This window comes from Pteropus medius, unplaced genomic scaffold (assembly GCF_902729225.1).
Source record: "Pteropus medius unplaced genomic scaffold, Ma_sr-lr_union100, whole genome shotgun sequence".
Lineage (NCBI taxonomy): Eukaryota > Metazoa > Chordata > Mammalia > Chiroptera > Pteropodidae > Pteropus > Pteropus medius.
The window spans coordinates 4,674,989-4,692,743 of NW_024340696.1; positions in this window are offsets into that span (position 1 = coordinate 4,674,989).

The window sequence follows — 17,755 nt, forward strand, 5'->3', positions numbered from 1 at the left end:
TTTATACTCACAAAGAATGGCGGTGGAACTTATTAACTCTGTTTAGCCCAAATGTTGCCAGATATATTTGATTATTGAACATGTTTCCAGTAATATTTATCTTATTTGGCACAAGTGTCCAGGGAGTCAACACTTTGAGGAATGCAAATTGCAGTCATTAAAAAATTATTCTAAAGATATACAAATTTAGAAAATTTAAAAAAGAAACATTTGTATGATTATAAACATTGTTTATATTTCTGAAAAATGTTACTGGACTGAACATTAACTCCATGAAGGGTGTGACAAGATTTTTTTATTCACCACATATTCTCAGTACATAGTTCAGTTAATAGTTACTTCATTTCTGATGATTTCCGGGAAAGAAATCAATTAAAAAGAGACATAAGAATGAGGGAGTGTATTTCTTTTCAGACTATAAAACCCAAAATACTTAAAATAGACAAATGATCAAGAGGCATAAATCTGCAATTCACATGAGAAATAATAGTGCAAAAGTAATGTATAAGACAATGTTTGACTACACTAGGAATGACTCCACTAGAAATTTTTTAAATTACAGTATTAAAAGATGAGTTATAATTTCCTGTACATTAATCTAGAAAAAATAGAAAATAACACTATTAACAATGGCGAAAATAATTTAAAAATAGTTCATTCAAATATTCCATGTCCTGCAAAATATACCATTCTTTATGAAAACAATATGGGAATATTAATAAAGGCATAGAAATATGTGTGCATATCTATTGATTTCATAAAGGTTTTCTAAGTGAATATTCAAGGTGTTCTAAGTGCGTATTCAAGAAAAAAATGTTTATTCTTAAAAATGCTTATAATGGATCACTTCTTGTGTTTTACTTCCTATTTTCTTTTATTCCATTATATAGAAGAATAAACATTATCTTTAATTTTCTATTGGGAATTAATCCTAACACAATCTATATGGTTATAGTATCACAGAGAATCCTCTCCACTTTACACACAGGCAACAGAGGCAGGGACTTAATCCAGATGAGTTTATAAGAGTACTCCATTCTTGTGGTCCCAGTTATTGGTTTGAGGATTGGTGCGTGACCTTAACTTAGCTAATGAGACTCATCACTAACATCTGATAGGAATTTTCTGGGAAAGAAATAGTCTTTCTCAATACTAGAATTAGGAACTGTCAGGGCATTCAAAGCTGGACTTGCTTGCATTCATCTTTATGGCCACTTGGAGTAAACTGACCACAGAATGAAACCAATACTAAAAGGAGAGCAGTACCAAGATAAGAAAAGAACCCCTTGGCATCAGTTGAGATCTTGGATCTAATGATAACTGAAGTTAGATGCTCTCTCTACTCTCTTCCAACTTTTTATTTCTTCAAAGGCTGATCTGCCAGTCGTGTGCATGTAACTTATCCTCTGTATGATAGAATAATATATAATATATATTATAAAATATATAATAATATAATAATAGTTGGTAATCATTATAATTTTCTTAATTCATTTTTAGGAACATAACCATAATTTAAAAATAATTTTTATTTTTAAAACCAGTATTTACATTTAGTAAAATTATTTTCATATGAACTAAAAATTGACACATCAAACAAAATGGCATTTTGAACTGTTTCATTGTTTTAAATTCTGAACAAAAAACAACCCAAATGCTATTATAGAATTTCAGAATTGAGTAATCAAAGATTTTATTTTATTTTCCTTATAATCACTCTACTACCATTGTTTATTTTGAATTTTCTTCTTAAATGCAGGAATGGATAACACCAGTTGAGTATATAATGCACAGTTGAACCTGAAACAAGCTCAAATGAATCTAAATCATTGCATACTCTCCAAAGGAACAAGAAAAGCTGTCTCAATGTGTCAGAGGCTGATTGTCACCTGGGAGATACCCGAAATAAGTTCCATATTGATGAGAAGTTTATTATAAGGTAACTGAAAAAAAGTCCGAATTTAAACTTACATATATGTAAAAGCAATGGTAATCATAGAAAATATTTCAAATTTATAGCAAAAGATTTTTTTCAGGGAAAATATTTTTTTATTACAGACATTGTTTAGGCTTCTCATTTCATGATTAAGAAACAGATTGATTTAATATAATTTAATATATTTTTGTGAGTTTTTTTTTTTTTTCAAAAAGTCCATCTACTTATTACCTGAACCAGGCAGACCAAATCTGCTTTGTTTCCTTAGGTGTACCATTGGTGCCTGGTACATGTTAGCAATCAAAATATTGGTTAAATGAATTAATGAGAAGGAATCCAGAAGGAGCAGTTTGAGGGAGGTTAATATACTATAGTTCTGCTTTGGCAATTTGAGAACTATGTTAAATATTTAAATCAGAAGTCAAGGATGCAGTTGGATACAGGACATCAGATTTCGGGGGAGAATTCATCAATTTACTCATCTTATTAAAAGACTAACATTCAGTGAGATTACACATATAAAAGGACTGGTCACAGAGCACTGGAGCAAGCAAACATTTGGAGGTCTCTTGGAGAAGATAACAAAACAGATGGAACAAACAATAGAGGAAGAATAATACTGGATGGGTGTGGTGTCAAGAGAAGTCTAGAAAACAAAATCTGACAAAAAGAAAAAAAAAAAAAGGAGATGCCAGCTATATCAATTGCTGTTAAGTGATTGAACAGGAGGAGAATTAAAACTTATCCACTGGCTTTAGAAACATAATTGTCACTGAAGACCTTAATAAATATGAATGAAATATGTTGAGGAAAGAATGAGTTGTGCATGGCAGATAGCAAGTGTAAGCAAATATTTTGAGATGTGAGATAATTCCTAAAATAGGCACTTTATGGAGAGTCGAGATGGAGGAGTGGTTTTTTTTTTTAATGAAAGTTGTTTTCAAGATATATTTGTGTCCAATGAAAACGGTGCAATAAACACAGGAAATTAATGATACAGTTGAGAGGCAAACTAATTCCAGGAGACCAGCCTATTTGAAAACAAAGGATAATTCAGTGCTCTCGTGGAAGACAAAAAGAGGGACAATTCTATTGTTTCAGAAAGGAATGTTACTATAAGTTAAATTATGCATAGGCTAGATTGAAATGAATTATTAAATCATGAAATTATTAAACCATATTATTTTTAAAATGATGTAAAATTTATATGAATAAATAATTTAAGGGAAGATACACTATTTCATTCATTCATTCAGAAGGAAGAAATGAAGGAAGGAAGGGAGGAAAGAAGGAAGTAAGAAAAGGAAGGATTACTAAATATTCTAATGACAGACCTCTTGGCAAACATACTAATGGTAATAACTAGTAGGAAAATACTTAAGTATGGATGTTTTCAGTAGGATGAACCTGTTATGTCTAGGATTGGCTATGATAAACAAACATGGAATGTACAGATTGATGTGCTATACATCACTACAAAATGTCACATTATATACTCGTCAGATTATAAAATGAAGATGTGTTGTCACCAAAATTGCTTCATTCTCTGTAAGTGACGCTCTGTTTGCAACGTTTCGAAAGATCCATAGCAAAAATCAGAGCCAGAGAACATTTTTATGTGGACAGAAAGGATCTAAGATGTTCCCTGTTTTCCTGCACTCAGAATGACCTATATCATTGAATTTGTTAGCAATGTCTGACACTGGATAAGTTATCTGAATTGTTTATGTCTGATTGGGTAATTAGTGTTATCTTACTTTCATAGATAATGAAATATGGAGCATATTTCCTTTGAATCTTGGCCCTCAGGATAAACACTTAAGAAATTGGTAGACTGTTTTTCTGATTCCTTTCCAAACATTTACCTTTAAGTAGGCATCTTATACACATCGATAATAAAAATAAAAAAGAAGTGGTTCTATTTAAGACTTTCTTCTTCAGTTTCTTCATCTCTCAGTCTCTGCATCTATCTATAAATCAGTATCAGCTCTCTGTTTCAACCCTTTGGCCTACAGACTTCTCTGGCCTGCAGGGCAGAAACATGGCTCTTCATAGCTCGTAAATTTGCATGCACAGTAAGGCTGACTCCATTAATCTTTGTCCTAATGCCTATCTCCCAACACAGACTTTTAAGTCAGTATATTGACCTCAAATGTCTTAGGATGGCACTAAGAGTTGACTGGTTAGTTAATCAAAATATGTATCCAAAGTTGGCTATCCTGTATTAACTGAGATCTCATAACTCCCTTGGAATACTGTAGAGAACAGTATCCAATGGCTTAAGGAGATAAGAATTTTAGAGTAGATATATTATGTAAGGCTTAACTTTCCTCTAGCTTTATCACCTAGGATGCAAGGCTTTGAAAATATTTTAATAAGGGGAACGATGGCACCAAAATCTTTAAGAGCTCTTTAGTGGAGTTTTTCTACAGATAAAGCATTGCAGTGCCCCTAGCTAGTTAAGTAACCACCAGATTTTGGCGTCTCAACAGCTGGATTCCCCCAACTTCATGGAGCAGGAAAAGTTTAACAACTGGATTTATGGTGTGAGGGAGTGGGGAACCCTTGTTTGTAGAATTTGCCAGTTTTCATGGTATGAAAATCCCCACCATAGCTGTTTGGGTAACTTCAAGCTACATGGCATCACTGAACATGAATGAAAATAAGAGATGCAGACAAAAGGCTTACTCTAGTCAGTGATGCCAACTCTAGCACATCATGAAAAAAACCCCACCCCTACAGTGTTTCTTAATTCCTCACCTACAGAATCCATGTGCATAATAATTTTTTTTTTTTCCTGTTGGAGTGGACTGTTATACAGAAATAGGAATAGAATAGGCCTTGGGCTATTTTTTTCTCTATTCAATGCTATGTTCCCTGTCAAAAGTAAACAAACAAACAAACAAATAAACCCTACAAAAACTAATATTCACTTAGCCATGCCCTAACAATAAAAGAGAAGTTTTTTCCTCCCATAGCATCGATCCACACTGATTTTTCCAAAATCTGTTACTTAATAAACAGCTGTGTAATAGAGGTAATGACCTTATAGTTCAGTATAAAACACACATACACAATAAATTCCCACATATAATAGAATTCTTTTTTACTCGATATATATATTTTCTGCACTTCTAGTAAGATTGTCATATTTGTGTCTATTTGGCCTTCTTCTTTTGAGAACTGAGTTTTCAAACCCTCTTCATATCCAAATTTTTTATTAGGTTTCTTGTCTTTTTCATATTTCCTTGTAGGAATACTTTAGAAGAAAAGGCAACAATCCTTTCTTCAATTAATGTATTGGAAATTTTTTTTTCAATTTCTGATTAGCCTTCCAATTTTTCTTAGTTATGTTTACATAGTAAAAGTGTATTGATATATAATGTAGTCAGATTTATCAACCATTTCCTTGATACATTTTTTGTAATGTATACAAGGAATCCCTTCAGATTCAAGACTCATGAGGATCACTACTTAATAATTTCTTCTAAAAAGATTTTACAGTAAGGTACTTGCATTGAAGGTTATTTTTGTTCAAAATGTTTTTCTGTGTATATAGTGACATGAAATTTTTTCCTCCACATGATATAAGCCATATTTATGAATTATTTATTATTAACAGGTGCATTATTTCTTCACTACATACTGTAATGCTAACTTTTAAATCCTATATTCTATTATACATATGGATTTTTTTTTCTTGGACTCCATACATTATTTGCCTTCCTTATTTGCTTTGTTTGCTTATCTTTGCACAATACAAACTTGTCATTTATATGCCAGGTTTGTTTACGTCCCATTGGAATGGAGCAGTAACAAAAATAAACAAAATGTTTTTAGCTCCTGGATTTAAAATTCTGGAGAAAAGTAGGCAATAAAAATGATTAAAAAGATAGCGATTTAAGCTTTAAATTAATAAATCAAGAATTGATAATGGAAGAAATTATTTTAGTTTTTTTAAAAGAATGGACAACATATTCATCACTAGGAGAATTATATGTAAGTAGGTATAATGTGAGAGGTGAAAAGTGAGCCACGTGTATGTATATTTGAGGGAAAGACAGATAAATTGAAGAGCAAGGAGACAAGATCTGAGGTAGGAATGTGCCTAATGTGGTAAGGAACAGCCAGGTGGACGGTACAACTGCAACAGATTGAGACACCATTCAGTAGTTAATTTTAACAATTTTCACTTTTCCTTTGAGAGAAATAGGGAGCCAGTGAAAGACTTTTGAGCAAAAGGATGGTAATTGCACTTACATATTAGAAAGATTACTTTGACTGCTAAATTGTCAGTAGAAAGGACACAAGAAGAGGAACAGAAAGAAAATTTATGAAACTATTGTAATAACCCAGATATGAAGGCAATGAAATAATTGACAAATATTATATATTTCGAAGGTGAAAATAAAAGTATTTTCTGGTAAATCATAAACTGGTTTGAGTGAGAGTGAAAAGTAAAGATGACTAGAAGGTTTTGGGTCTGAGAATTAGAAGCATTTTCATTTCGCATTTGTTTTTTTGAAATGCATAATTATAAAACTTATCAGATATAGATATAAATGGGTTGCTTATATAGATATAATTGCAGTTTCATGGAAATATTGCTTTTTTATTTATATTTGAAAATCATTCTAGGAATTCTTGGCTCTTTAATCTTGCAAAGGAATTTTTATATTAGCATATTAAAGTCTGTGACGATCCTAATTATATTTTGCCATTGTTTTAAATATATTAACAAATATATTACTCTCTCCCAGGGAGCAAAATATTAATTATTTACCTCATTATGCATATTAATATAGCAAATTTTATGTCTCTATTGCCTAAATAGAGGTCTCTCAACTAAGGTTAGTTTCAGATAATTTCCATTTCACTGGACTAACCTCTTTAAAAAATATTTAAACTAAAATTGACAGTCAAGTAAAAACTATAGTTACATATTTAACCAAGAAACTGAAAACTGTGACCTTTGTCTTTTTAATTAAAATAGGCAATTAGAAACTAAGATAAAAAAGCATTATTTTTTAATAAAAGAATTAAGAATTAAAAGTATGAAAATTACATGAGAATAAATCATTTAAGTGCTCTGAGTAGGAACTCAAAGAATAGATATAATTTGATACATGACCCTTCATACTAAAATGTTTCTTTTTGGTCTACAGATATAATTTCTACTTGACATAGTAATTAAGAAATATTCCACTTAATTGTTATAATTGGGATTGGGTTAGATTTCCAAATGATTTTAAATAAATAGAGAACATAAACTTCCTGAGATAGTTATAAGTTGATATAAAAAAAGAAAATCAATGAAAATATTTTAGACTATTTCAAATGGGGCTTAAATTTTTGAAAAAAATTATGCATAACTTTAGGGTAAAATAATTTTAAAAATTCCTAAGTTGACAATTAATTTTTCTTCTCTAATTTGATATTCATTTTAATTAGTGTATACATGATTTAAAGACTCAGATCTTTATTGATTACTTTGAAATTTTTAAACTAAAATACCTAGTTGGTTTTTAGTCTCAAGAGAGAAAAAACATGAAAATTTAGAATAAGTTATTGCTCCAAGATAGGATCTCCGATAAGTCCCACTGACTAGAGAGCTAGAGTTGTAACCAGGCAGTCCACTCCCACAGACTCTCCTAAATGATTCCTCTAGATGTAATTAGTCAAGGGCGTGCAATCTCCAATTGATCATACTTTCCAATACTTTCTTATACCCTCACATAAGCATATATGTAACATATTTGCATGTTAAATGAATTAAAAAAAAAACAGAATTCGTGAAACAGTAAAGGATTTTAGACTTAACATACATGAATTATTTTTCCTATAGGACAGATTCTGCAACAAATTCTGGCTTAAAGTGGGGTGGGCTTTATGTCCTTCTCCATCACTCTTAGTCCCCAAAGCTACCCTAAATTAACATTCAGTCCCAGTGAATATGGTTTGGTTGTTTTCTATTCGTATCTTCAAGACATTTTCTGTAAGAAGATTATGGTTCCTGACCCTTCCTTTATGGAAATTATATAAATGATACTGATTCAGGTATTCCATAGGAAAGATTCTTTTAGTATCTGTGTTACATCAAACTACCACGTGTGAAATAACACTGTTGATTATGCCCAGCTTTTCCTCAAGAAAAATGTCTTAGTTCCCTTACACTAACTATAGTATTAGAGGCATGGGCCTATTTACAATTTCTGATCACTTTAATATGAATTCTGATGACAAAGTAAACACAAAGTAGTTAAATATAAATATTACTTGGAAAACAATTTAAATACTAAAAATATTGTTATAGGTAATTATAAGCTCATGTTCTATACTCTGTGTCCTTACAATGCATGTCCGTTAGACTGTGATTTCCAAAATTTAAGCCCTAGTTTATATTTTTGACAGCCACAGAAATGTACAGCCTTCAGTCATAGTAGTAGTCATCATTATTATTAACGCTGATTCTTCTGAAGCTTCTTTATTTTCTTTGGTGATTTCACCAAAACCTGCAGCATATTAGTATATGATACAAAAATAAGGAACAATGAAGGGTCCTGCTGAACCAGTAGCTCATTAGCATTAGGATACTATTTTTCTCAAAGACTTATGCACCAATATAATTAGGGCTTATGACTGTAGATGGAGTTTATAATCTTAGAACTATTGAAAAAGAAATAACAGGCACTGCAGAGTATGAAAAGATAGTCTGTTCAACTTGTAAAATGCCATCATCTCTGCAAAATAGAATGTTACATACACCGTTTTCTGATAATGTAGTTATTTGTCAAAAGCATGTTTGTGTGTGTATATCTATATATTTAAACACGCTTATTTATATGTTTAAATGCATACCTTATTAAGAAAGGGGGGGGAGAGAGAGGTGTGCTTTGTGTGTATGTATGTGTATTTCTTAACCTGTCAAATTGGCTACATCTATATTGCCAAATAGCACAGAGGGATGCATGATTATATGATAGATGTGAAAAGGCAACAAATTTAACATTGTAGTATATGTTTACTATGTCCAAGGCGCATTTCTAAGTGTACTTCATTTCTTTAATCATTTGATTCTCAGAACTCTATGAGATAGGATTTATTCTCATCCGTAACTGAAATATAAGAAAAATGAGGTTCAAAGATATAGAATAAACCATACAAGATCAGAGAGTTCTTAGATTCCAGTGGTAAGAGAACTTAAGAAACACTTTGCAAATAAAACTAAACTCCAGTCCCTAACCATGACCTTAACCCTAACACGCATTCTCATTCTCTTTCTCTCTCCCCCTCTCTCTCTCACTCCCTCTCTCTATCTCTTTCACAGACACACACATTCTATATATGTAGCACACATATATATGCATCTATACACACATACGTATATAAGAGAATATGTTCATACGTGTGTGTGCATATCTGTATATATGGAGCAGGATAGTTTTATATATTTCTCTATGACTTAAAGCACTCAAAAGTTTATTTTCCCCAATGAGTTCTGAAGGAATTTTTTCCTCATATTTCATAAAACAAAATTTCTACAGAAGTGGTTTTTGACAGATCATTTTGAGCTTCTGAGACATAAACCTGTACCAAAATTACTCTTCTAAAATATTTTTGTGACAGTCTCATCCTAAAGCAGACAGGAAGATAGATGAAATAACAACAACAACAACAAAAAACATTTATTTGTAAGAATTGTTTTTTCATTGATTGGCATCTGAACCCAAAGGATATATGGTTTTATTTTCCTCAAATAGGGTGAATGGAGTCTGTCAACCTAAATTCTTCTAAGTCAAATATCCTTTATTTCATCTGATAAACTAGAGGCTGGTTTCTATGACAAGACACAAAGCTTGCAGCATAGATTTTTGCTCCAAAATAAAATGATTATGATATGTCATGCAATCTAATACAGGCCACTTAATATATATTCTCTCCCACTTTTCCTTAATTAGTAGATATTTTGGAGACTTCTCTTAAAAAAAAAAAATTAGAACCCTTCTAATTTTACTCACCTCTCTCTTCAGCTTTCTGGAACTTATTGGTACAAATTAGTTTCTTAAAAATTACTAGAGTTCTTAGCTTGGATATTAATATGAATGAAATATGAGTTGAAATAATGAGTTTTTGTTTACTATAATTTGAAGCCTCAAAGTGAGACAGGGAATGTTGTTGATTGTTATGTCTTGGAATTACGTTGCATATCTTACTCCTCAAACTTTTGGAATATTTGAACTGGGTAAACAGGAAAGCAGCCATCATGACCACAAGACTGAAAATTAAAGACTTCTTTAGAATTAGTACCACCATGTATAGCTAAAAAATAACAACTTATTTGTATCTCTATAAATTCCTTCCTTCTATTCGTGCAATTATTTCCCTTCCCTTTGCCTTCACCTCCTAATTGGGACATTGTATAGGTTTCTGCCTGAATCAGTGCTTCCCAGAATTGCAATTTCTTTTTATCTCAGATAAACATTTGTTGCCTCTCACTTTAGCCTTTTAAGTTAACAACTACCATATGTCATAAGCAGTTAAGCATGACCTTAAATATCTTAGTAAAAAGTTTCTCTTCCAACTATTAATGAAAGTCAAGAAGTGGTGATACAAAATTCAAGGAATTTTTTTTAAAAGGCATCTAGAAATGGCATATGGACAGTGTTTGGTGTCAGAAATTTCAGTATAGAAGGCAACAATAATGTAACACATAATGGTAACACATAATGGGATGAAGAGTCATCCCATTAGGCAGTATAATCTCACTTGTTCTTCTGAAATATTCTGTGAAAAAAATTTACCTCTTTTTATTACCAGAGTGGGATGAAAATCTCCAAGCTGAGATATTTATGTGTTCATGGTATTTCCATCAGGATCTAGTAAAGTATCAAGGTTTAAAGAAACATTCAAGGTGTCTATGCAATCCCTCTACAACACTGTATTCTAAGTGTGGTCCGTAGACAAGCAATAGTAGCATAAGTGGGATGGTTTAGAAATACAAAAACAGTCCCTTTTGTCCTCTGCTTGCAGAATAAATATCTGCATCTTAATGAGGTCCCCAGGTGATTTTTGGACATGTTAAATTTGAGGAGCACTGCTCTGCAATATCTCCTTCAAGTGTTCATCTTAACTGTAATCTAACATTTTCCAGTTACTGGGTCACCTATTTCATTGTTGAACAATGCTAATCATTTTAAAATTCTTCTATTATGGTAAATTCCGTTTTTCTGTTACAACTATAAACTAGGCAAAGTTCTCCGCTCTAGTTTAACTCATATTAAGTCTACTACCCGTTTAAGGACAGATAGGGCAAATGATCATTTGTCCCCCCTCTCACTCTTCCTCAGTTTTTTCAGTCATTCTTCCAATTATACAGTATTCACATGCCCTAGTCATTTTGGATACTCTACTTTGGACTTCATTTTGGTGATAGTCACCAAACTGAGAACTTCAGAACTGAATCCATTGTTCAAGGTTTGGTCTGATTAAGGAAGACATGAGAGAAATTAACATTTACCTCATTCTGGACAATTTAAATATAGAACATCCCACAAAAGCCTATTGGACTGCACTGCCTAGGTTTTATAGTCTTGTCCAATATGCTGTGTCAAATGCCTGGCATGGGATATGTGATCATTATGCATTGACTCACACATTTTATTTTGCTTAGCAAACCCTCAAAGTTATTATTATTTAAAAAAAAAAATTCAGAGCAGTGTCAAAAACAGGAAAACAATATACCACTCTGCACTCCTCTAACAGAGCAGAAGTGTTGTTTACATCTTAAGATCTTTTTATTTGCCTAACGTCTTCATGGTCTGCATGTTGTTTTAGGTAAACTGGCCAGACACTCTTCTGTATAAGTAAATAACAACAAGTATATTTCCATGTATCAAATATTACAATCTTAGGACCATACTGGGGTCTTCAGGGTTCTAGGAATTTCCTGAAATTGTACATAAGTTAAAAGTATTTGAGTTTACATGTGAGTATTTATATATGTGTGTTATGAATGCTGTTTTCTCCCAGTGACAATATATATATGTATATATACACATATATATACTATCAGGAGAGAATCCATAGTTTTCACCAGTTTTTCAAAGGGATCTGAGGCTCAAAGGAACATTGAATCACTGACCTATAAGCATAGTTATTTAATCAAGATGCAAGATATCTAACTAGTTCCAGCTTGAAAGAATAATTGCTTTAATATCTAAAGAATCATTTCCTAGATGTTCAAGTCAACTTCTGATACTTCGTATCAGTAACTACTAAGTGTGAACATGGAAGATGAAATGGTCATGATATGGAGATATTTTAATGAAAGATGAATAAACTTCCCCCATGCATGCCCATTATAAATGTTCATTATTTTAAAGGGAGTAGATGTATTTTGTACATGAAAATGCTCAGAAAATATTTATTCCATTAATGAAGAAAAAGCTATACTGGTAGAGTAGTTGCACAGCATTTTAGAAGTTATTCCGTATTTGTCAAATGAAACTCCATTTTTAATCATAAGTTTGCAAACAAGAAAGATAAACTATTGTTAATTTTAATAATAGGCCATACTATTATTAAATTTTATTCATTACTTTTTTGTCAGTTGAAATTACTACTTTGTAAATTTTATTCATCATTTTATTGAGGCAACTCTAACATGACTCATTGTCTGACACTCACTCTGACTTCTAGATGTCCCATAATTTCTAAAATTCAGTAATTAATTATCTTTAATTATTCAAGCTGTAAATGACTTTGGCACTGAATCTCAGCCTAGATTCACATGGAAACAATGCTTTAATCGTCTTACATCACTGTTTTTAAAAATCATATGAGATTATTCAGATTCTTAATTTAAAAACTATGAAAATTGTTTAAAATTTCTTTGTACCAAAAGAATGGACAGAATATTGTTTTCTCATTGCTGTTTTCCAGGAAGAAAAATAGTTTTATTATTCCACTGTCAATTGCCTTTTTAATTATCATGCAAAGAATGTTTGAAATTATGCCAGCAATAGAGCATCATAGTGACATGCATCAAAAGAAAAAAAATAATTAGAGTTTCGTAAGCATTCTCTTCTAATTAACTTTACAATTTTATATCCTTTCATTTCTCTTGAAAATGTAAATTCTGTAATTTAGAATGTGATACAGTACTTTTAGATTTGAATTGGAAATTTATGATTTCAAAGGACTATCTAGATACCTTGTTAAACTCACTGATATAAATATATGCTTAAGTATAACCCAAACTTAATTGGCATTGAGTTTGGAAAATCTAGACATCCATAAATAAATTCTCCAATGAGAGGGCTCTTGACAGGTGTTTTACTTCTGCCTTTATTATGGTGTCAATTAAAAACCATTTGGAAAATTCACTTTTAGTTATTGAAAAATTATCCATGTGTAAGGTGTTATTTCAGCTATGAAATGACGAGTTTGGTATACTGACACAGACTTCTCACAGTATGTCACGGGCTACCTCACATAGATATGGCACATATAGCTCAATCTGAGAAGCAGTGACTGACAGCAAGAAACAGGAAGCCTTAATCAAAGATAAGTAGCTGCAGAGCAGAACATTTTAGACTGGAAAAGGCAAATTATGTGCACATAGGCCCTGATTTTATCTTAATAGCATCCTTGGTTGGAAGTAGCAAGAAGAAGGAAGTGGTAATAGAAAGGAGTGGCATAAGTTAGCACCACATTACAAGTGGAGAACCTGAAACTCCTCGGAGAGATGGGCTGACCCCATGTGGCATTATGTTCATGACCAGCCAAGTCAGTGTCAAAGCCCAGACCAGAACGCAGCTCCCAGGAGTCTCACTCTTGATCTTTTCTCCAATTTATCAGTCACCAAATTATCTCTTAGATTTTCTGGGATATTTATTTTTTTTAAACTATCATTTTTTACTAAGAAATTATTGGGACTGACTTTCGATGAACTGCTACTCTAGGTTAGAGAAACTATTAAATGACTTCATGTAACTATACTTAACTCTGTGACAACCTTTTGCGAACTATGATATAGATATTATTATCCTCACTTAAAATGTGAAAAATTTGAGATTCACTGAGGCCAGGAAGGCAGTAATTAAAGTGCTGTAGGAATGATTTCCAGGTCTGAATAACTAACTGCCTCTGCTTATCGGTTCTTGCAAGTGATTAGTAGTGATTACCTAAACTAAAAATGGGCAGCTATGAAGGATGCTTATTCTAGAGGCTAGTGTAACTATATCTAACATCAAAGTGGTTCTTTCAATAATCATCCAAAAGCATAACTTGGGATATCACCTCTTCTTCGACATACAGAGGTTTCTTTGAGTCTTCTATCATTAAAGGTCTCTGGCTTTATAATAATTGTTATCAACCCAGTAAATAAAACTTTTGGGTATAATAGAGTCTTACCTAGATTTATAATGATTTCTAGTGATTACTTAAGCTTAAATCTCAGTAAACACAGGAGTGCTGTCTCCAAGCAAAAAATAGCTTATTTGCTAGCCAAATTTGGCACAGAGAAACCTAAAATTCTATCTATAACAGTGTATGAAGCCTTGGGCATATTTTCTGAATGTACATATTTTAAAGTTTAGAAAATTAGTCTTACAGCCTCCTATAAAAGAGATTTTCTCAGTTTTTAGTTTATTCTTATCTTTTCGCTCACATAGGTTTCATTTTTAAAAATTTATCCATTCAGTAATTCTTAATTGAGCACCAATGATGTGCTAGACTCTGTTGGCATCTGGGATTCATTTGTGAACAAACGAGGATCCATTTCCCATGGTTTTTACATTCTGTTAAAATTCACAGATCTTTGAAGAAAGAAACTTCAGAAATCAACTAACATCTGCAGCATTTTTTTTCCCCTAATGAGAATCGGAGGGCTCAGTGATATTGATGCACTGTGTTAGGGCGTTCAAATTCTCTGAGGAGCTCTTCTGTTCACCTACGCCTATTTTGATTTCTAGGATTTGACTCTTAAGAACCAAGTAGAGTACTGCAGTCTGGACATTTTCCCATAGCGATACCTAGATGGTTTTTAACCTTTGACTGTGCAAGATGTTCAAAGGATGGCTTAAGAATAACTGAATATACTAAGTGAACTGTTAATATCACACAAAAATAAATAAGGGAGTTGAGATTTGAGAAGAGTCTAAAAACTCATGCTTATTTTTTCATACATAGTTTGCTATAAGGAGATAATGGGACAACTTATTGTGTCTAACTCAGAAGATCAAGGAAGTTTACTCAGGGAGAAAATGATGAATGCACCATTTTAGTGGAGAATAATAATGATAGTTTTTAGAAAGTCATTCACAAAGGGAAATATTTACTAAGGATCACTTTTTGAACTTAATACTGCAGGATTGATAAAACAGACATCCTTAAGATTTGAAAAGAATCATTAGAAATGCAGAGATGTGCATACATCTGCCTTGAGATTCTCAATCCAATTTGCTAAAATAAACTTGTTTGTTCAGTAAGCTGTGTATCTGTATCTCATCTTTTTTTGAAATCCAGTCTGAAGGGTTTGTTTCTTTTTCCGAAGACAGCAATCTGTGGGGGCAAAATCTTTAACTGGCTTCCCAGATACTAGTATAGTTGTTCAAGCAAACAAATCGTAAAAATGTTGGTTGTATGGCTTTGGCCTGATATTTTTTGATCATGTTTTATGATGGTAGGTTTGCCTATGTTGGTTCATATTATCTGATGGGCAAATCTACTGTAAAATAAGGTAGAACATGTTATCATAAAAATAAAAAACCAAAACGAGAGGCAAAAAGCACTTATTTGGAACCCAAAAGAATTGCAGTTTGAGTCCAGAGATTCGGGCAGAACCAAAACTGTGTCCCAATTATAAGGTGAAGGCAAAGGGTTTTTTGTTTTGTTTTGTTTTGTTTTTTGTTTTTCGTTTTGTTTTTTAATGTGAAAAGATAAATAATTACATGAATAGAGGAAACAAATTTTTATTGGTGCTAACAAGCTAAGTTACGCTTTAGCTATACGGGTCTGGTTACTGATTCAATCTTCAGAAAGAATATCCGTAATCATTAGTCCTTGTGGTAGAGATGTCTGCTTTCCTGTCAGCTTTACAAGCAGTTGTTTATAAGACGACATTGTTTTGGCCCAGTCCAAAGGTTATTTTGCCCACTTCAAACAGTCCAAAGGTTCAAGGAGCAAGACCTGTGAGGCAGTTTTTCTGGAATGGCTGCTCTGGCTCTATTTTGAAATGGCTCCACTTATGTCAACTTTTCATAAACACCACCTTTCAAAAGCTTAAGAAGTGACTGGCCTCAGAGGTCTTTCCCATCTTGAATGTGAGTGAAGATATTATTTTTCTGTAAGTTTTAAATGAACTTGGCTACTGTCCATATTGAAAATCTTTTTTTTTTTTTTTTAATCAGTTTGCCTGTTTTGGGGGACGTCTACTTCTTATTCCTTACTACTGTGTTCTTTCATTAATAATTTCTTTTTTTCACATTTTTGTTCTCTTTTAAAAATAATATTTTTTAAGTTTTTATGTGTGACTGACTTTTAAAAATATTTTCTTTGTTATTAAAATGAGAGTTAAATCTTAACTCATTGATCATTTAATTATTAATTTTACATTTATATGTGCGTATTTTATATACATCTGTTTCATATAGTAAAATATTTAGCAAAGCATTTGTGGAACGAGCTAGTACTTGTATTGATATATTTTGAGTATTTAGACCAGTAAATTCATTGCAAAGACACAAAAATATCTTTGGAGCTCAAGAACAGCAGTAAGTTTAGATTGCTCTAAAACCAGAAGCTGGAAATGTTCAGGGCAATGCTTTTTCTCTTTAATCTGTTTTTCTTCTTGAACTGTTTCATTCTAGCTCCTTTTGGGTTTTTATTTGTTTGTTTGTTTGTTTGTTTGTTTTAACAGAGAGACTTTACGTCTTACAAATACAGCTTTAGGGAGGCGGGGCATGTCCATATATTCATGTGATACTCTAATGGACTAAGTCCCTTTTCTCCTTCTGTGGCCTTAGTACTCTTCTCTGAATCACCCAATACACACTATGTATAACATGGTCATGCAAATATGAAAGAGAATAAAAATAAAAAGAAAGAAGAAAGAGAGAGAGAGAGAGAGAGAGAGAGAAAGAAAGAAAGAAAAGGAAATTCTATAGAAAACTAATTCATTCTGTCCCCTCCTCATTTTATTACTCTCGTTGGCTTAGAGCAAATAAAATCGAGTTGCATGGTGACTTCGCCAGCAATGTGATGACAGACTGTGAGCAGGAGAGTATTATGAACAGAGGTATGATTAGGGAGAATATTGCATAGTCGCTGGGTCATGAAAGGGACACAGTAATGCTAGTGTATTTATGCCTATGGTAAAAGATTATGTTAATGCTATTTTAAGGAATTTACTAATTATATGTCTCATTTAATATGATTAGTGACAAAATTATGGGTTTTCTCATATGTAAGAATGGCCATAGGATAATGTGTCATAAAAGATAAATGTATTATTCTTAAAATTCTAAGAATATAGTCTTTAGTCAAAAATAGCCCAATAATTAGATCTTCAAACTGTAGAAAAGTTAGATTAAATTTATTGAGACTGGCACATTTTTTGTGTTAACATTTATACTTAGTGCTTCCAGAAGCATTCTGGCATATTGAGTTCTCAGTTGTTCAGGAGTCAGCTGATTTTATATGAAAACAGTCAATTATGGATGCAAAATGTGAAAATGCAGATGCATTCAAAAATGAACATTGGAATTCTGAGCTGCCAACAAAACATCATTTGAAATGAGTTTTTTCCATCAGCTTGGC